This window comes from Dermacentor albipictus, chromosome 1 (assembly GCF_038994185.2).
Source record: "Dermacentor albipictus isolate Rhodes 1998 colony chromosome 1, USDA_Dalb.pri_finalv2, whole genome shotgun sequence".
Taxonomy (NCBI): domain Eukaryota; kingdom Metazoa; phylum Arthropoda; class Arachnida; order Ixodida; family Ixodidae; genus Dermacentor; species Dermacentor albipictus.
Window position 1 is genome coordinate 375,652,913 of NC_091821.1, and position 21,429 is coordinate 375,674,341.

The 21,429-nt window shown below is 45.6% G+C and overlaps 1 long non-coding RNA gene across 1 annotated transcript in view; it reads left to right on the forward strand.

Annotated features, from left to right (window-relative positions):
- Positions 1 to 21,429, forward strand: part of LOC135901749 (uncharacterized) — a 275,089-nt gene that overhangs the window by 165,887 nt on the left and 87,773 nt on the right. The window contains exon 2 of the long non-coding RNA XR_010564262.2: positions 5,417 to 5,525. This is a non-coding gene — a long non-coding RNA (uncharacterized lncRNA). The remainder of the gene's footprint in view (positions 1 to 5,416; positions 5,526 to 21,429) is intronic.

Sequence of the window (21,429 nt, forward strand, 5' to 3'; positions counted from 1 at the left end):
TTTTTGCCTGTCCAGCTTGACAGAAAGAAGAGCAAGTTATCACCGTGTATGCTGCACCCCAATTGTTTCGGGCAGATTTCGCACTTCGTACTAAATGGATACCCGGTGCCATTCTACTTCGAAAAATCCGTGGTATAAAATTCATGAACTACAATATGGATGCTGTAGCACTTCGAGTGAAGCAATATTCAGAATAAGACGATGAAGCTAAAGCGAGGGTTTGTTGTACTCATATATTGAGCAAGTTTAATAAAGAAGAAAGGGGGTCGAAGTAGGTAAATCCCACTGATGCGCCATGAAAAGGTATACCCAGACGAGTAAGTTGTCTCTTCCGGTCCGCGTAAACGTTGGCGTGTCCCATCGGGGGAAAGAAATGAGATGACTGAAGCTGCAATGTGAGCTCACTCCCCGGAAAAAGAGATTCTGCCGTGTTTTGGACGAAGCGAGGCTCACCGTATGTAAACGCTGTCTCATATACGTGTATATATGGGGTGTTTGTTTTTTTACACCACGTATACGGCATTAAAGGCCTCTTGAGCTACTGCTCTCCCGTCTCTCGCAAGTTTGGCGCTTGCATTTTTGTCGACCACGACTATCATTGCATTATACGCCCCCGTTGAAACAGCTCTATAGACGCGCAGTCATCTCAGTAGATCCATATGTCTTTCAAATGTTTATCCCACTCTTCTTACAGGGTGTACGAATCCCAATCTCACAGACAACGCGCGAAATTATTGGACTCGATACTGAAACGTTTCTGCAGGGAATGTTTTTCTTTACATTTTCCTGGATCCGGAGAACGCGCCGTGGCAACCAGCGCCACAACGGTGCATATCTTCAGCCGATCGTGTCAACGCGGAGAGCAGCAAAAGCCGAAAGAAAACAAAATATTCTCTCACTGGGAGTAAAGGAGGCGGCGAAAACTCGACAAGGTAATACACGGTAGCCACTACGTGCAAAGAAGGGGGAGAGTGGGGGCGAACTGTGGGAGTGAGACATGGGGACAAAGGGACTACAGGCCTTCGGAAAAGGGCGCTGCTAGCTCTGGCAACGGCTCCGAGTGGAGCCCGGCGTCCCATATTTCCAGTCGGTTTGTCACCTCGCCATTGTATGTGCGTCTCCAGTGCTCCAGTGGCAATAGCAGAGACCGGGGACGGGTTAAAAAAAAAGAAGAAGAAAGGGGAGGGGGTGAACAAAGCTCCTCGCAAGTTGCGGCAGATGATGACTGTGTGTGGTGCGAACGCGTGCCTCATCGCCTACAGCTTGTGCGCATGCGCGTTTGTGTACAGTGCGAAGGCGTGCGTAATCCGCTTTCCAATGCAAAGAATTTGACAAAGCGGAGGAACGCGTTCAAAGGCATTCTTTGCGACTGAAAAGACGTACGTATACTGCTCGGTTTCGACGGATCGGCAGCGGAACAGCTCTTGTTCGGTTTACGAACGCCTTTGTCTCGTAGTTTCCTGGTGCTGTAGTACGAGTAGGTGTCGCAGACAGACATGCAGCATATCGATGCCTGAACTTCTGTTGACGTTGATGTTTAGCTTAGCTTTTAGGTAGAGAAGCTACTTTAGTTCTTTTTTTTTCTGCTTCAAGTCTGAATCTCTTAAACTGTCTCAAGTCTGAGGCACTCTTAAAAATAGAAGCTGAAGAACAAGAAGAACATGGGCTATCATAGGAGAAAAACGGAAATAATCTTTACGTGTTGAACTCGACAAGAGAGGCAAATGGCGGCCGGAGCGCCTTGTACTCGCGCAAAAAATAAATGCGAGAATTCTTTGTCGATGCGATAAAACGCAACTGCGCCAGTTCACATTGTGAATAGTCTTGCCTGGTAAAACTTTGCGTTCCATGAGAATTTGCGACACAACTTGTGGCGCAGTGCTTTTGCTGACGGCACCAATTGGCGACTTTCCTCATTCATGTTCACTCAAGAAATACAGAAAATAATGAAATGCAGTTGCGTCGGAGCAGGAGGAATCTACACATCGCAATTTGTACAGCAATGAACAGCATGACTCATAAAATACGAATTCGATCAATGGAATGGCTACAGAGAAGTGGTGGGTGCTCTGGAATAAACACAGAACTGCCTGTAAAAATATATATATCTCTAAGGTTCCGGCATTTTGTAATGACCACAGCAAGATCTTCCGTCTGCCAGCTGCTTACCTTGTAAACTATACGCTTCTATAACAATGTTTTCCAAATTCGGACAGCTATATTTTGCTGGAGTTGCTTAAATGTTTCTGTACATTTATGGCTTCAGATTTTCTGGCCAACGAGAGGCATATGTTATGGAATGGTCGTCACCATAATGGAGCCTTTCGATAACAGTTACGATGTCGCCGGCATTCTCGGAAAGCGGGACAATCCTGACGTTTGGCAGAGCAGTAAAAAAAGAAAAGTAATAAATATAGATAGCCAGCCCATATGGCTGCGCCCTTGGGCGTAAACGCGTCTGTGCTAAAGCTATCTATATTGTCACCGATATATTTAGCTACTACATTCACCTACGCGTAGTACGTATAGCTACTATATACGCAATGGAGAGGCGCCCCGGGACGGGGTGTTCTCTGCGGAAAAAGCTATGCACGATGCGTGAGTATATCATGATCGGTGTTTTGCGAAATGCATGTTTTACGAACGGCTGTTAACGTTTTCAGCGCTCCCATATATGGGCAGAACACGACTTGCTTTCGGTCTATTGTTAGAAGCAGAAGTGAAGGACAGCAGAAGTAAAAGGAACGCTTCTCAATATGTTAGGAATGTGTATTGATCGGTGCGTAACAAAAAAAAGGAATAAAGAAAAAAATATAAGTGAATCCCACGTATGTGTGGAAATCGGTTATAAGCTTTGATGTTTACTGAAATAGCCCCACTTCTATGAGGCTCAACGCCCCTCGCCGAGTGCACAGGCTGGTCCCATTTTGCTCACACTCGGTGCTTTTGATGCAGACTCCTTCACTTCTCTTTGGCTGACTTCTTCGATTTTCTGCTTCCAGTCTCACTTCTTGCCTCTTGTTCTGCTTGTCTATTGGGGCACCTACCCAATGGCACATATCCATTCTGGGTAAGCTTAAAAAGCACGGTCGTATACCATGTGCCATATGCTCAGTTGGACATATCCAGTGGCCGAAGTTGTTGTATAATGTGCAAGACAGCAGCATCCAGCACCCGCGAAGTCGCGGGAGGAGGCTTTGGAAATGCGCTATATATAGACACTAGAGCCTGACGGCTTTGTCTGTAGATGCGCATAGTATAATGCTGGACGGCAGCGGACCAGTACTTGCGCCATCCTCTTGTATGCATGCATGGTTAAGAATTGCCGGACACGTGGTAGTAAATGACATTGCTCTCTGATGATAGCCGCAGAAGTCGCCAGGCGAGGACTTCCAAACTAAGTCTACTTGTGGAAACATCTCCAATGTACCTTATGCAGAGCAGGCTTGCAAATCCAATTTATGCAAGTCAAATTACAATGCCTCCGAGTTACTCGTATGGCAATATCGGAAGAAGTAATTACATCAGATGTAGAATGATGACGCAATTTGGCCGAGGTCTTTTGCGGGTCATTGATCCTGGCAAATCGCCGGCAGCTTGCAGGTCTCGCTATAGGTGTGACTGGTCCTCCGCTACCAGTCCCGGTTTATGTTTGTCTATAGGTCAAAGGCATTAACGAGCTATACGGAGGAAACATCGGTTTCTACCATCTGAACCATTTCTACCTTTCAACTCAGCGCCGGACTCAATAATGCCTTTTTTTTTGCCAGTAGCAGGGTGTGCAGTGTGGTGGCAAGGTGTATGTAGAGAATGAAGAAAGGTGTGTGAGGTATCCGTAAAGGGTGTATCGCATTTGCGTCGTAAAGGCATAGTCAGCTTTTAGTGCTCTAGCAAAAGTAGCTTTTTAATTTTTTTGTTTGTGTCTTCATCAGAAGGTGCGCAGCTAAAAGGCGCAGCTGCCAAGTTTACCAATTTCTCGAGTTACTACATTAGTGAGAGAAAGAGTGAGGGCTCTACTTCTCCAATATACTAGAAATTTCTTCGCATTAATGGGGGCAATCTTATTTGAATGGCTCAGTGGCTGCCTGTGAAAGCCTCTCTGTATTGCGCCATGGGAGCAGATATTCAAATGTGATTAGTGCAGATAGATCCGTCTGCTTCTCTGAAGACGCTGATCTGGTACGTATAGGCTTAGCGACACTGATAAAACAACTTACAGCTGGACTGATGTAGGCAAGAAAAATGAAATCAGGGGACCTAAGCGATTTGTTTACGCGCTGAACTCATTTCATGTTAGCAGCCGCAGGGATCCTATGGCGCAACTGTTTCAAAGGTAACATGTGCACGATCCAGTAATCAATTAGCGTTGTGAGAATCAGTTTACTTATATGTGAAACCTATATGAAGTATCAGCCTACGTGAGATATCGGGAAATGTTTGTCCGTGAACCTGTGACCATGGGCATTCAATGACGTCTTGTTTCAATTTCTCCTATAGACTCGAATCCGCAGACGCCACACCATTCTCCAAGGAGGACAACGGGATAGCACGACCCAAATGGCACGCATATCTATACGTGATGTCCGTCGATTGGTACTGCAAATGCGTGAGGTCGATGAAGGCGGTGACCGCGGTGGGTCTAGGTGCTGGAAACGATGTCTGAACAGTTGACAGAGAGCGTTATTAGGGCTAATACCCACCGCAGTTATAGATACTTCAATATTCAACAGGAATGACAATTGAGATTGACCGCCATGCAATGACTGCCCCTGAAGTTTTTAAGAGACGTCGACTTGGCATTTGATTGATAACGCTTGGCAGGTTCATTCCGGGATGTTGTGTCGGGGGCTGGGAGGCCTAGCGCGGCGTAGTGAGTGGGATGACTCACTGACGGCGGGCTCAATTGTGTCTGCGGTTATTCCGCCTCGCCGTGCGCGTCGTCTCGCTCACTCATCTAGCGCTACACTTCTGAAGGAAGAGGAACGGTCCTAATGTTTCCTGAAAAGAAGCGCTAGTGCGGAGCAATTGTCTGCATGTCTTGCAAGGCTAGATCCATATACCTGCAGCCAACCACATCCTCCTTTTACTGCACGACCAAAATGAGACATCGGATTAGGATTACGACTGAGCAGCTTTGGCTTCTAGCGCCGCTCGAGCCCTTTCGAGCCACAGCATGAGGGGTCTTCTGTAAGGGTCCACCTAGTGGACTGTCCATTTCGACCGCTGCTGATTGGCTGCAGCTGTACGAGAGAGGAGGAGACGAGCGGCCCTAACCATCAGCAGCGGCCGAAATGGACAGTCCATTAGTGGACTCTTACAGAATACTTCCCCCTGAAGTGGTCATACCGTTTACCATGCGTTATTAGATTATTACTGTGACGGTGTGCCCTTACCAAACGAGCATATTGCTTTGCAGCACGATTGGCAACACCCACCGAGGAGGCTTAGTGGCGATGGCCTTGCGCTGCTGAGACCGACGACGAGGGTTCGACCTCGGCTGCATTTTGGTGGAGGCTTTATTGCAGGTAAGTAGGAACGGAAGTTTCTTCGCTTTTATTTATATTTGCTTTGCAGCGAGCATAAAGAGAATGACAAATTGAATTGGCACTAACACATCTACACAGAAAAAAACTAAAGTAATGTTTACCAGTCTCGGAAGAGAACAGCAATTTACAATAGGTAGCGAGGCACTGGAAGTGGTAAGAGAATACATCTGCTTAGGGCAGGTAGTGACGGCGGATCTGGATCATGAGACGGAATTAATCAGAAGAATAAGAATGGGCTGGGGTGCGTTTGGCAGGCATTCTCAGATCATGAACAGCAGGTTACTATTATCCCTCAAGAGAAAAGTGTATAATAGCTGTGTCTTACCAGTACTCACCTATGTGGCAGAAACCTGGAGGCTTACGAAAAGGGTTCCACATAAATTGAGGACGAGGCAACGAGCTATGGAAAGAAGAATGATGGGTGTAACGTTAAGGGGGGAGAAGAAGAGAGCAGATAAGGTGAGGGAACAAACGCGAGTTAATGACATTTTAGTTGAAAAAAAGAAAAAGAAATGGGCATGGGCAGGACATGTAATGAGGAGGGAAGATAACCGATGGTCATGAAGGGTTACGGACTGGATTCCAAGGGAATGGAAGCATAGCAGGGGGCGGCAGAAAGTTGGGTGGTCGGGTGAGATTAAGAAGTTTGCAGGGACGACATGGCCACAATTAGTACATGACCGGGGTTGTTGGAGAAGTACGGGAGAGGCCTTTGCCCTGCAGTGGGCGTAACCAGGATGATGATGATGATGACACAAAAAGGGCGTAAGAGTAAGAGTTATAGGTTGATTGACACCCCTATGTACACTTAAGCATGCGAATTAGTTTACAGTGTACTCTGCTGTTTCGGGACGCCAAATTCCACAATGCTACAGGCTACAGTGCATTGCGACTTCGTTAGACACCAGTGCTTTGTAAATCAAAGCAATGGCCTTAATTTCAGCAAAAGCAAGCCGAGGTAGAGAGAAACCGCTTCAACCTCTGCACGGGGAGATGTGGAATCGCGCATCGTTGCTCGTTTAATGCAAGACATGTACATACGAGATCTGTTCGATTTTGGCGTGACAGCGACTGTCCTTCACAGGCGTCCGGCAGCTGACGGTAGAAAGGGACCGATGAAGTACCGAAACTGCGCGACGGGCCACGCCGCCATTCGCGCGAGTCGAGCTCACCGTCGCTCGCACGTTATATTAAAACGAGCGCACGCGCGGGCGCGTGTCGAACCGAGCTGTTTTGCGTATTCACACTCGTAAAGGTCGGGTCACGCGCGGTATTCAATTTCGGCCCGGGTTCCGGGCGTGCGTCGGCAGAGCAGGCTGGCCGCTTCATGCTCGTGCGCGCCGTGACCCTCGTGAATTATACATGGCTTCGTGGACGCCGTGTGGCTCTGCTTCGTGGTGCAGGCGTGGCCGAGGGCAGCCGGCCGTGCTTGCTTCATTCGAAGGAATGAACCGGCTAGGAAAATGCTGAGTGGGAGAGTGAGCAGGAGACAAAGAAGAGCGAAGGTAAACAAAGGAAACTGATGAGAAAGAAAGAAAGAAACAAAAAAACTGCAGCGCGCCTTGAGCAGTCGACAGTGCAGTAGAAATAAAGATGACCTGGAACTTAAAATAAAGAAGAGAGGGCGTAGAGGCGGATGGAAAGAAAGAAAGAAAGAAAGAAAGAAAGAAAGAAAGAAAGAAAGAAAGAAAGAAAGAAAGAAAGAAACGGGACTATGGAATAGGTTGAATAGACAATACTGAGATTTCGAATCAATCTCTGGCAGTTGATAAGAAATACATGAGAATCCATTTGGGCATGAGAGAAGATCGCGAGTCGCATAACTAAACGCTCGCATTCTTTTGTCGATTTACTTGCCTGCTCGTTCTTGGAAGGCGATTGGAAACGCATGGCGGTAAATTAAAGTAAATATGAAAGGAAGGGATTTAGTAGCCTTATAATGGTGAGGGCTACTCCGTTTCATATAATAGTGACCTTAGTATTTCTGAAAGTGCAATTATACGATGGCTGCATACACGTCTTGCGTATGTAATCTTCCGAGAATTCGTACGTGACCTTTCTTTCCTTCGCAACCGATTTCCTTCACTCTCTAAACACCCTAGCAGCGGTGAACTAAAGTTTCCCATCCTTGACCAGTACATTCATTTTTAAAGCGAATGTCCTTCTTTGAATATTTCTTCCAGCAGTTCTTTTTTATGCTCGAGGCATATATATGCGCACGTTAAATCTGTGATAATAATAATAAAAAAACCGATACAGCCAAATCCTGATGACCGGTGCGTGACTGTGTGCCGACTGTGGAACACTCTCGTCCTTGTCATTTCCTGACTTTATCTCGGTGTGCGCTGTAATTCACAGTAACACGGAATACGAGCTATACCGTCTTCAAAACCTTTTTCTTTATTTTACCCGGTTTCGGGGGTGGTCGGACTTCCCCCGCAGAAACAAAGGCGCTGATGCAAATGGCGCACGCCCTCAGGCAACCAGATTGCCGGGCACGTTCGTAGCCGAAGGACAACTATATAAAAAAAGGAACTCCGTTTCATACATCAGGTGCATTGCTGTGGGAACTGCACAAGAAGTCCGGTCACCAAAATGTATCACTCCGCGCGTTTCCGTCTATATGCTTCGCAGCGTGCCAGTGCCGTTTGCTCGCGCGAGCATGCACGCGAAGCTGCCGCGACGGGCTGCAATTAAAGAATAACGAAAAACAAATTGATTTTTATTTCTTTATTTTTTATTTTCACAATACTGCGGACATCTGTCCAAGCAGGAGGGGGCTACGTGAGCAGACACAAAAATAAGCAAACATACAAATATATACAAGGGTTAAAGTCAACAAGATTCATCAAGTGGGTGGCTGTAACCAGTGGGAATTTCCAGGTAGGGCATTCCAATCATTGATTGTTTTCGGAAAAAATGAGTTTTTGAAAAGGTTTGTTCGTGCAAAGATCGGTTTTAAATACTGGCTGTGTTTGTGGCGGGAAATTCGAGATGTGTCCTTAAACAACGCGTTAGCAGCCACATAAGTACATGGATTGTTTCTATGGGTAAATTCTCTTTTTTTCATTCGGGACTTAGCTTATATAAAGAAACATTACAAAAAAGTCGGGTCGAGAAACACCGAAATATTTCAAAATGAGAACGCAGCCACTGCAAAAAAGTATCTCTATAGCCTCCACAGCGTTGCACCTGATGTATGAAACGGAGTATATATGCGTAGCACCTTGAGATGCACGCGCTGTCACGCGAGAGCTTTGGGTAGTCTGGAGGCTTACATGCTGCGCTGGAGCGCTATAGGAAACGATATCCTGGTTCCCGTATGGTATCTTACGAGAGCCACATACAGGCCCACTTGGTAAGCCCTTCTCATTGTCTCTCGCCACCGTCGCCCCCATGCATGTGGCGACTGAAGGACAGGGCTCGGGGCAGGAGGACGGCAGTGGCGCCTCCCACGCCGGCGCTCGCGCCACTGGAGACGACACACATATTTGACAACCTGACCGACATGAATAGTTGCCAATATATATATATATATAAATATATATATATATATATATATGGTCTTTCATGTTACTGTGAATTATATATATATATATATATATATATATATATATATATATATATATATATATATATATATATATATATATATTTGGTCTTTCATGTTACTGTGAATTACAGCACACACCGCGATAAGGCCAGGGACTGACCAAGACGAGGGTGTTTCACAGTCGACACATAGTCGTGCACCGGTTATCAGGATTTGGCTGTACCATTGTTAGTATTTTTTCATTATTACACATTTAATGCAACAAATATACGCTGGGACGCGCATTGTTAATTTCATTTGGCAAATAGGTCTCTAGATGCATTCGGCTATTCGCTTACATTGGCAATCATCCTCGATCGTTCAAGTTTACTATATATATATATATATATATATATATATATATATATATATATATATATATATATATATATATATATATATATATATATATATATATTATAGGGGCGTTTAGGGATTTATCGGATAAATTCCCGAATCTTTTTCTTATTTCTAACCCCCATATCCAGATATGCGAAACTTGAAGCTAATGCTTGACATGGCGCCTGTCGGGAACGTGCCGAAGGAAACAATGGAGCGTCTTCGGCACGTTCACGCACGGCGTCGTTTAGATCAAGTCAAGCATGGGCTTCATGCTGAAATGCATTTCTGAATATGGCGGTAAGTAAAGTGAACTATAAAGCTTGCGCTGACTTCGTTTGGTAACGTAAAAAAAGAGAAAGAAAGAAACCTATTCACATTAATTGACAGATGGCTGATAGATGCACTGCTCGTCTGGACGTCTGGTCAAGTGACGAGCTCGTAAGTGCTAAATGGCTTTCACCTATCTCGAGCACCACGACGATGACAGAATAATGAAAGAAAAAATTAAATTAAATTATGGGGTTTTACGTGCCAAAACCACTTTCTGATTATGAGGCACGCCATAGTGGAGGACTCCGGAAATTTTGACCACCTGGGGTTCTTTAACGTGCACCTAAATCTAAGCACACGGGTGTGCTTAGATTTAGGTGCACGAAATCGAAATGCGGCCGCCGTGGCCGGGATTCGATCCCGCGACCTCGTGCTCAGCAGCCCAACACCATAAATAATGAAAGAAAGGAGCAGTAAGCTCAACATATCCACATATAGTGATTTGTTCGTTAAAGGAGGTGAGGGTGATACCACAACGCACAGCACCGCATGCTGTTTTAAAGGAACGTAAGCATGATGAGAGCTGCGAAACTATAGTTTGATTCGTCTAAATCAAGACAACAAATTCGTAGGCTGTCTAAAAGTGAAGCATTCAATAAGCGCAACTTATTGAGCAGAACCTATCGATCCTGTATACGTTGGCTGAAGAACTGGTGCGTCTACGCAACAGCCATGGCTCTCCAGCAGCGGAATCATTAGGAACAGGCCCCACTCACCCTGAACTCTCCAATAAATGAATTGAATTCTGGGATTTTACGTGCCAAAACCACGATTTGATTAAGAGGAACGCCACTGTGGGAGACTACTGATTAATTTTGACCACCAGGGCATCTTTAAGAGGAAGCTTTAGCTCGGGTGCTCCTATCTAAATACATGTAAAAGGAGAACTGATTTTTCTCGGCAACCACTGCACAAAATTTGACGAGGTTTGTAGCATTTAAAAGAAAAACTTAAGATATAGTGACTGTTCTTTTTAAACTCTTGATTTACGTCGTCAATTTCTTTTTACTAGAAATTGGTTATAAATATCGCAAATTTTTAGAAAACGATACTATCAAGTTTACAATTCTGTAACTCAGCAATGAAAAATGACATCACAATTATGTGAATTGCACCTAATAGTGAATCTAAAGCGAACAAAATTAATCTTACACATCAAATCAAAAATATAGTAATATGGAAATACAGCTTTTGCAGAACGCTTTCACACAGCGTGACGAATTTGCATAAAATATATTCACTTATTGAATTTGTCCGCTTTGAATGATCTAACGAATGCCGTTTGCAGAACCGCGATATCGGTTCTTGATGCAGACTTATTAATTTATAAACTTCGCGCTTCCATTTTTCTTGAACTTTAGAGTTTTTGAATATTGTTCACCGAAATTCAGGCCCTAAATTTAGATTCCGCTTCCAACAGTCAATAGAATTTACCTTTCGCTTTCATATGCAACACATTTTATTGGGATAGGTCCAGGGGCTATCTCAGAGTGAGTGATTGGGTGAAAACCCAATCTAGTAATTGAGCTCTAGTAATTGTGTTCTTCTGCGGCTGGGGCGGATTCTTCAGGGGAGCCTTCCTCCTTGTGTCTTCCGCAGAGGTCGTCACCCGCTGCTTCGTCCGTCTTCTCTCGCAATATCTCAGAAAAAGCGTTTGTGCGTGTTACATGTATTTCAATAGGCCGCGTTAGAGTCGGGCCCGAGCTAAACCTTTCTCTTAACGTGCCCACAATGCACGAGGCACGGGCATTATTGCATTTCATCGTCATCGCATGCGGCCTCCGCGGCCGGCTTTTGATCCTGCGACCTCGTGCCTAGCAGGGCAACGCCATAGCCGCTAAGCCACAACAGCGGGTAACTCTCCTATAACTGTTACTATCCCTTATATTCGAACAGAGAAACGTTGTACAAAACCAGTGTAAATCGAATAGCTATGGCTATTCGATTAGTGTGCAAAATTTCGCATATTCTTACACTGCTAATTTTCTCCCGTCCGTGATGGTTCCTCGTTTAGACGAAAACTTGCCGATGTTTTAGGCGAATTTCGTCCTTTTCTTAATGTTTTGCTCAAAGCGACTTACTCGACTTTCTTGCGCGCCAGTCCGTTAGCTGTGATGGCTTCGGCAAATGGAAAGTACAGAGCGAGGCTCTCTTGGCTGCATGCTCTTCCTGGTACTTGTGTTTTCGTGCTCGTCTGAACTGTACCGCGCATCTCGAAACCTACCAAGGTGCTTTTGCGCTTTTGGTTTAGTCCGAGGGAGTCATTTTATCGAGTCGATGAGCAACTCAGTGGACAGACGTTTATTGATCTTTTCCTCGGGCTTCCCACTCTTTTGGCATCGCGGGTCTCGCTCATGTTGCTCACAACGCAGACACGTAAAAAAACACAAACAAAAGGAAATGCTATTACCCCAGACCGAGCGCGCCAAGCGAAAGGCCAAACACGATATGCCCATTAAACGCTCCGCTGACCCACTGTCGCCGGCGTTTCCTCTGGCGGCTTCGGGTGACCCACTGTTGTTGCCTCCATCGCGGGGCTTCCGCATTCGGGGGTGCACACGTGGCCTTATTCGATGTTAAGAAAAGGGGAGAAAACAACCTTGAGGTGACCTCTGGCAGATCGGACCTTGCTTCCGGTATCCCGAGCGCGCCCCGGGTAATAATCGATACAATAGGGCCGGCCACGCTGTGTTTTGTTCTCGACGCGGCAGTCTTTGTTTGCCTCCGTCCCGGATAGCGTTCCACCTCTCCCGACGGGGACAGATGTGTGGCTTCGGATTGAGGAAAGGAGGCTCCTCTTTCCCCCGGAGATTGTTGTGCGTGCGTCGCGGAGAACGGAGTGGATGAACGAAAATTTGTGTGACAGCGAAAGGATTGGCCGCATTGGCGTTTTCTTTATAGTATTTGGTATCTTATGTTTAGGAAGGGTTAGCCCCCCTTTAGGTGTTCATATACATCTCATGAAGACCATGGAAATCGAAAAAAAAAACATAGCAGAAACACACTCGATATATAGGTCAAATGCACTACGGACAGCTCGCGAAAGATGCCACACAAGAAACACCTGAAACGTAAAGTCCAGTCACATAAACACGCTAAAGTCAGTTTCCTCCAGCTCGCAGTGGTGATATTTTGCTTCGTCGCTTTCCCTGGCATTGGAAGGGACGTCGGTTGTAGGTAACAGTAGCAATCTGGCGCTTAATCGACTCGCTCACCTTTCGTAAATACTTCTTGCGGGACGCGAAGGTGCACGCCGGCCGACGCCGACATGTCGTCGACATAGTGACGCCCGCGCGCAGTTTTGTGTTGGAGCGTGGACGGGAGATGGGTAACGTCAGGTTCCTCGTCCGCCGAACTTTTCTCAGGAAGAGTTAAGCGCAAGAGTGACTAGGACAAATAGTTCCAAAAGAAATTTTGTGTTCGAAACGCGAATAGCTAGATCCTTCCATTTCCAAACTTCGGTCGCGCACTGCACTCTCTGCGGTACTTCCACGCCGTTCTGTGGTGACGGCGTGTATAGCCCGCGGCGGAATAAAGGGCCCGTGGGAGGAAAGATGTAGAGAATGTCCCCACTGTTTCCACCTGCTGAGACATTTCCTCGCAGCTTATGACCACTCTGCCGCATTGCGGGGTCTCATTTGCCGCTGGCATGGAAGTCGTCGGGCGCTTTGGTGTTCGCTTCCCTTTCTTCTTTCTGTCTTCTTTTTTTACGCTTTGCTCGTTCCTCCGCCGCGCACTGTTTATTCTGCCGGCGCCGAATCTCCCCGGTGCACGCAAGGTTTGGACAGCACTTCAGCCGTGCCTACTTTGGCGCGCGCAGTTGACGGAGGGTAAACACACCGCAAGGCGCGCGCGAAGGAGAAAAACGAAAATGATGAGTCTTCACGCCCTGTGTATGCTAGACGCCGAGGTGCCAGGAGAAAGCAAGTTTCCTGCGATACGCGTCTTAAGTGCAGTGCCCCGGCTTCGTGAGGCACTGGTGGAAAGACAGCGGGGTGGCAGTGCAGCTGACAAGTTGGCAGTCTCGTCCAAAGTGCGATGCAGTGACAGCGTTTGCTGGCGTGTAACGTAGTATAGCGAGCAGCGCACGATGCGTTGCAGTGCGAACTCGTAGAAAGCAACCTATACGAGAGTGTCTTCACTCGAGTTCTCGAAGCAGGGTGGTTGGGAAACTCAGTTACGAAGTTCGCGCGACATCCTTGAAGGGCAGTGTGCGAAGGTCACAGTTTCACCGAAATGGTGGTTTTCGGTGAATTGAGACTACATTTTGATGGTGAAACCGGAGCAGCAAACGTGGAGGGTCAACAGTGAGCAGTACTTCTCCAAGTGATCTATATTTTAACCACGTTTAACTTCTGCGCATGATTCATAGAACAGCGAGACATTTATTTCACCCACTATCACGAAAGAAATGAAGGAGAATCTCAATGCTCCTGTGGAACTATCCTTCTCTTTTTGGTCTTGCACCGGCAATACCACGAATCTTTATAAACCTGCAACATTAATACGATGTGTATTGAGGCATGCTGTTACGCAAGCATTGTTGAACTAGCCAAACCAACTTCGCACCGACGCCTGCATTGACGCACTGCAGTCCCTTACATTTACATTTTTACATTTACATTTCTCCTAAAGAGCTGTGCGTGGGGAACGTATATCTAGTGTGCCTGTTTGCCGACCAGCCAACCAACTCCTGGGTGTCATCAATTGGGATGCTACGTTTTTCGTCACACGCAGATACTCACCTTGTATAAATAATTAATGCTTCAAACGGAAACACTGTGTGTTGAACCGAGGTCGCGATGATTGCGAAACCCTCAGCTGCATCTAAGAGTGCAGAAGAAGGTGGTAGAGTACTTATACGAGTGGCTATGAGCTCGCGACAACTCCAGGAATGAGACCTCTTGCAGCAGACCTCCTGCAGTTGAAGCATTTGTGCTTCGTGACCCAGATATTTTAAATTTTCAAAGCTTTTAAAGTGCACTGAAAAAAAATATTGCTTTACTCTTTGCAAGTTTTTGATTCGAAGTTTCAAACTCTGGAAGTCTCACAGATTATTTAACTAAAGTTTCGAGCTTTAGAAGAAGAAGAAGAAAAACTTTATTAAAAAAAGATGGTCCGGCAGCTTTGTTAGTGGTGGCCTTAGTGGCGGCTCGCTCTCCTTGGACTCAGGCGGCACCTTCGGCTTGCCGGACGGCCCACAGCTGGTCCTTTAGCTCCGAACTTTTGACTGCCGCCTCCTAGCGGCGGCGACATCGACGGAAGAGGTCCCCGGCGTCCCCCGCAGCCGGGGCGTCGTCGGAAAGAAGCGAGCTCGAGGCTTCGTGTACGCCGGTAAGGGCTGCGGTTTTGGACGTGTCGCGAACGGCGGCGGTTCGTTGTTACCGTTGTTGCGAGCACATTCCCAGAGCGTTAGAGTTTCAAAGATTTAATTTTGATCGCTCTTTCTTTTTGTGGGGGGTTGGCCCAACGGTTTCTCCACAACACGAATTATCAACTATACTCTGCCTATATTCTGCTTCTTCGCTTTTCTTAAAACACAAAGAAAACCTTGTTGTGTGCAAGAACGAAACCCATTTTAGGGTTTTGTTCTTGCATGTTCAGTGTTTCAACGTGTACTGATTATAACTTAATCGATGTCTGAAACTGGATAACTTCATGCCTTTAGCGATGCTTTTAAGCATGATTTGATTCCCATCATTGTCGTGTTACCTGCGGATTTTCTTGCCCGTCTATGTGTAAGCGTCGTCCCTTTTCATGAGACGAGTACGAAAATACTTTCGCAACTTCGTTGCTGTTCATATCAGGATTCGTGCTGTAATAGGTAATATAGAGGACAATATGACTGATGTAATGAAGAAACGAGATAGAGCACCGTTCCCTCTTTCTTTCGCTCGACGTCTACGCACAAGTTCGCTTCCTCTTCTTTGCACTCGCCACGACTGCGCATGCGTAGGAGAGAGCACAGCATGGCCGCTCAGCAGGATGCGCCCTTGTTTTCAGGCGTTACACGTGCACGACACTGGTCAAATCGCTGTGCCTTGCAACAACTGGCAAACTTGTATTCAGTGTTCTCTCGAGAGCGTTTGAGGAATATGGATAGCCTGATTGTATTAGTGCAAGAACGACATAAGCTTACACGCGAAGTGATCGAAGCTTATGAAATCCATCGTGATAAGCACAATTGCGTAAGCACGCCATCAGTGACGCTGTCAAAAAAGGAAATTGAATGTCTGGATGAAGCTTTGTAAAGGGCAGAGGGTGATATGATGAGTCCGAATTATTTTAAATTTTTTTTTTGTGCTTGGCTCTGTGAGCTTTCCCATTGGCTGATTCAGCCTACATATATGTTGCCTCTTCCAATAAAGCATCAGTTGTAGTTCAGCGTCGTGTCTTGTTCTTCACTCCGTCCCTATCTGTGTGTGCCGTTAACCCTTCAGGATGATTTACCAACTAGCCCACCAAGCCATCCCTGTATTATATATATATAAATTATTTATTTATTTCGAAAATGACATACAAATACGAGCCTGCCCAAGCCAACAATGGGCTTGTGGGGCAGCGCTCGACAGAATGGAGCAAGCCAGGGAGCGGCACAGTAAATCAATTATGTACAAGACTCAAAATAAAACTAAAGAAAGAAAGAAAGAAAGAAAGAAAGAAAGAAAGAAAGAAAGAAAGAAAGAAAGAAAGAAAGAAAGAAAGAAAGGAAAGAAACCAAATTACACATACAAATCAAAAATATAAGATTTAACTTCTTTCCATGTGCTGGAAAATAAAACTTGATCTGGCAGGTCATTTAACACATCAGGTACATAGAAGGCACGGACACGTTTGCCATATCTTGTCCGTACTCTTGTCCGTAGGTAAAGCGGTCGCGTGTACGTAATGCTCTGGCGGGGACATACGGGAGGCAGAACTCATTGTTCCATATATACAAAAGGATTACCGTTTCTTTGAATAACAGCCTGAACGAGGGCATGTGCGAGCATGAAAAAAGTCTGGAATTGTTAGTAATGTGCACACCATACATCACCGCCCGAATTATGGATTTTAGTAAAGAATCAACTTTATTGCGCCAAAACACTGAACAGAAATAAAAAGAACAGGTTCCATATCTCAGCACACTGTACGCTAATGCATGTGCTATTGTTTTCCTTACGTAAATTGGGCATAGTGCTTTAATAGAATGCAGTAGGCAGGCTATTTTGCGCAGCCTTTCACAAACGTTAGCCAAGTGAGTGTTCCAGGACATGTTAGAATCGAAATGAACACCGAGATAATTGACACTTGAGAGGTATGGAATAGGAGAGCAAGAGCAATTGTTACACAGAGGAGAATGAAGAAACAGTGGAGTGATGACAGGAATAGATTTCAGCGAATCGTGAAAACATACTAATTTAGTTTTATTCTGGTTAATAGAAATTAAGTTTTTACGATACCAACTGATAACATTTGTAGTGTCAGTTTGTAATTCAGCCACGGCTTCATGGTAATTAGTATGACGAGATACTAAAAGCGTGTCATCTGCGTATTGAAACACCCGACAGCGAAAAATTGCTTGACTGAGATCATTAACGTACAAGTTGAATAAAAGGGGAGCTAAAATCGACCCTTGGGGAACTCCAGCACTCAACTGTCTAGGTTTGCTTTTAATATTTCCGAGAACTACTACTTGAATTCGACCGTGCAAATAATAAATTAGTGAATGCCGATAAGCATGAATGGTGTCCCCCCCCCCCCCCTCCCCCTTTTCTGGAAACCGGCGATACTTATCCTCGCCAGGTACGGCACATTCTCGATGTCATACGCAAGGGTTTATTGCACAATTGCCTGCTTCTAAGTTCACGTAGTACGTGACGTCAGTGGTTGAAAGGACGTTCCACATCCGCTGCCGTGGGCCTGAGTGGCACTGGCTAGCACTCCCAGGACCAGATGTACTGCGCACACGCACACGCACACGCACACGCATACGCACACGCATACGCACGCGAACGCGCGCACGCACACGCGCACGCGCACGCGCACACAGTGTGAACGGGAGCATAGCCGTCGCCGTGGCTCAAATAATAAGAGAATCACCCGCGTAAGGCGAGCAACCCTTCTTCCCGTTCTATATACGACAGCCGCCACGAGACCAAATGAAGTACATTAAAAGGGACTCGCGGTTTTGTGCGTTGGGCAACTATAGGGGTACGCCTCTATTGATTGAATTTTAATCCATAAGTCATTTGGGCGCAAAAGTTTATTAACTTCGATCAGCAGGTTTGATAATTCACGGAATGCTTGCTGATTGGAAGCCTGCTGCTTTTCTTCTGTCGATGTCGGACGCGTCAGTGGTTGTGCAACCGAAGCTCACAAGATGCAGAACGAAATATCACCAACATTTTGCAACCCGTGAAGCATTGTTCACGCAATAAGAACGCCGTGTTTCGCTCTTGAGTCGGAGCCAAGTCAGTGATTGAAACGCGTGTATTGAAATCACAAAGTTATCAAAACCTCCCGGCAGTGCCAAGCTGCTCGAGAAAGTTGATCGCGCAGCCGACACTGATAGATCGGGCGACGGAGTTACTCAGAAAGGGTGGATCACATTATAATGTCATTAGTCTTGTCTTCAGGACGCTTTGTTCCGCGAGGCAAGTTAGCGAACGGATACACTGGCGCTCGCTAGCGCGAATAGTGACAAACTTGGACAGACAAGGGTGAGTGATCGGGCAAATCACCCGGAAAAGAAAAAAAAAACAACTTCGCATTGCCGACGTCGCTCGCTTACAAATACGCCACGCACCGCTTTAACTTCTGACTATGCGGAATTTTTGATGATAATAGGCGGCTAAGAGCCCAATACATAGAAAACACGGGCATGGATACTTCTAAACGTTACTTTGAAACTTGGGAGATCTGCGTTTCTTTATGTTCACGATAACGTAACAGGCTGCGCCAAACAGCACAGCGAGTTAGAATTTTGATAAGAAATGAAGTATGAGCAACATAAACAAACGCGCTAAGTAAAAAAAAAAAAGTATCTCGCTTTTGACGCGTATTTTCTGGAACCAAGTAAGCATGGACGGCCTTCTTTCCTTTCTTTTCTATTTTTTGTTTGAGCAATATTAAGGAAGCAGCCAACAATTAAGCTAAAGCCGCCGCGTATCTACGGAAACTTACTGCAAATTCAAACTAGAGCTGAAGAGAATATAGAGGAATATAAAGGCAAGACAACACATTTTTAAGCATGAAGGTTTCATCATATGGCGAAAAAGAACTTTGATGACTGGGCCCTCTCGGCCTACGCCTCACCGGCGCGGTTCAAGACAGTCACCGCTATTGAGGATTAGTCTGGATCAGTGTTCACTACCTCTAATCTTTAGAATCTTTCTGTTTTTTAGTGAAGTATAGTCTTTCCCCCCGAGGGCTCAAAGCTTCAGTTAAATGACGGTTAAATGCATCAAGTGAGTTCTATTTTTCTTCTAAATTAAAGAAAGAGACCAAGGATTGGCTTGGCTCCGTCCTCCCATAATTGTTTTTGTAGTAAAAGCTAATCTACACACTCCTTCTTTTTAACATACTATGGGTCACAAGTAGCCTCGTTAAATTAACTAAAGAAAATTTAATTTATTCTGTGTTGGTTGCGACTAAGCCGCTCCTTAACTTTGTTATTCTTCAAAATATATTTACAACTTTCCTTTGAGTTTAGTTGATGCGCGGCTAAAATATTGTGCACCATTGTCTTTACTTGCGAAACAAGCAGTGACGTTCTCTCACCTGTTGTGTACGTGCGACAGCACGGGGCAGGTAGCAGCAACAACTACAGTTCTCCGTACTCCGCACGCGTACCAAGAGGGAGAAAGAGAGGCAAAAGAAAGACATTAAAATTAACGAGAGATTATCTCCGGTTGGCTGCCCTGTACCGGGTGAGGGGTCAAGCCGATGTGAAAGGGCGGTGCTGGTCTTTGTCTCACGAACTCCTCACGAAACGCGAAAGCTATAGGCTGTGTCAGCTAACCAAAAAATAAAACCAGAAGAAATCCCTAATTCACCATCACTGATTGACCTCCACGCCACGCCGACTGAATGGAAGCTTCACGGAAGGATTGGATTAGTAGAGCACAAACGCAGTTAGGTCTGGTTACTGATTGACTTACACAAACCCTAGCCTTTGTCGCACTACACAGAGTTGGTATAAGACGAAACATTCGTCTAATATCGAGACCGATAGGTGTTTTATCCGAGTGACGCACACATGGCATACGCGTCATTTCCGGCTACCCGTCTGAAAGTGGGACCCATATCGGAACAGCCCTGGACCTACCTGTAATGTATATGGATCCCTATATTTTATCACATAGAAACGAGAGGTTTTTTTTATGCAGAGCACATTGTTGTTCTCACCTGATTCCCCCGTTGCTTTATCTGCAGGCTAATAGAAGAATTGCGTCAGTATGTTGTGCCTGAATAAATGTATATGTAGGACAGGTTTACTGCCTCATAAAAAGAAGCGCCACATGGTGAGCAATGCGGCGCTCAGCATGTCATATGCAAGGGTTTATTGCACAATTGCCTGCTTCCAAGTCCACGTAGCACGTGACGTCAGTGGTTGAAAGGACGTTCCACATCCGCTGCCGTGGCCATGAGTGGCAATGGCCAACACTCCCAAGACCAGATTTACTGCAGATACACATACACACACACAGCATAGCCGTCCGAAGGACAAACGTAATGAAAATGCGATCGTGAAAAAAAATTTTAGGAGCCATTGTTTCGTACGACTATATTAGGTTATACTACAACCGACCGACCGACCAACCAGACTTCAGCAATCGCAGGTAGCCGCCGAAGGGCACTTAGTGATGCAGCGATTCTATGTGTTTCTCACCTTTCTTACAACTCCGTCAAGACTGTCACATGATGTTCCTTCCTAGGTGTACTTTTTCTTCTTTGTATCGAATAGAAATTGCACAGCCTTGGTGCCATCTCGTGAGCTCTTGCGCCTTCTCAGAGAACTGCTAACGTGGGCGTAAAGAAGTTTGTTAAGCGTTTACTTTAGGCTACCGCATATGACTGTTAAAGTTAACTAAATAGCATACGCAGGTGCAAAGTGCAAAATAGACTGGTGTAATGCCACGGTGACACTCATTTACCACGAATTTGCACGTGCCCGCGTTGTATTTGTATAGAGCTCATATTTGAAATATATTGTTGCTCAGCAGGCACTGGTGCGTCAGTTCGCTGGCCATTATCATTCTAAAGGCAGCGTACTTGTTGTGACATGGACGAACACTAAATCACACTAACACGAGCGCTCGTGTTTAGCGACTTTTCTCGGAAGAGGATCTTTTATCGGAAGATGGAACTCGCGTAATATGCCAAAAGAACTGCGTCCTGCAGTACTTACCATAATCATTACAGTCGCTTGGCCTTCAAATAGCTAGCTCACGAAAGATGAAAAAAAAAAACAACAAAAAAGAATGCTTGCAGCCCACATATCTTCCGTCTCCCGCACTTCTCCGCCCTCTGACGTTAAATAAAAGCGAAAAATCTCAACATAGCTATATCTCTCTCGTTCTGTCGCTTCTAGGAGAAATTTTGTAAATGTGCTTTTGACTCTACGTAGAGCAAGAC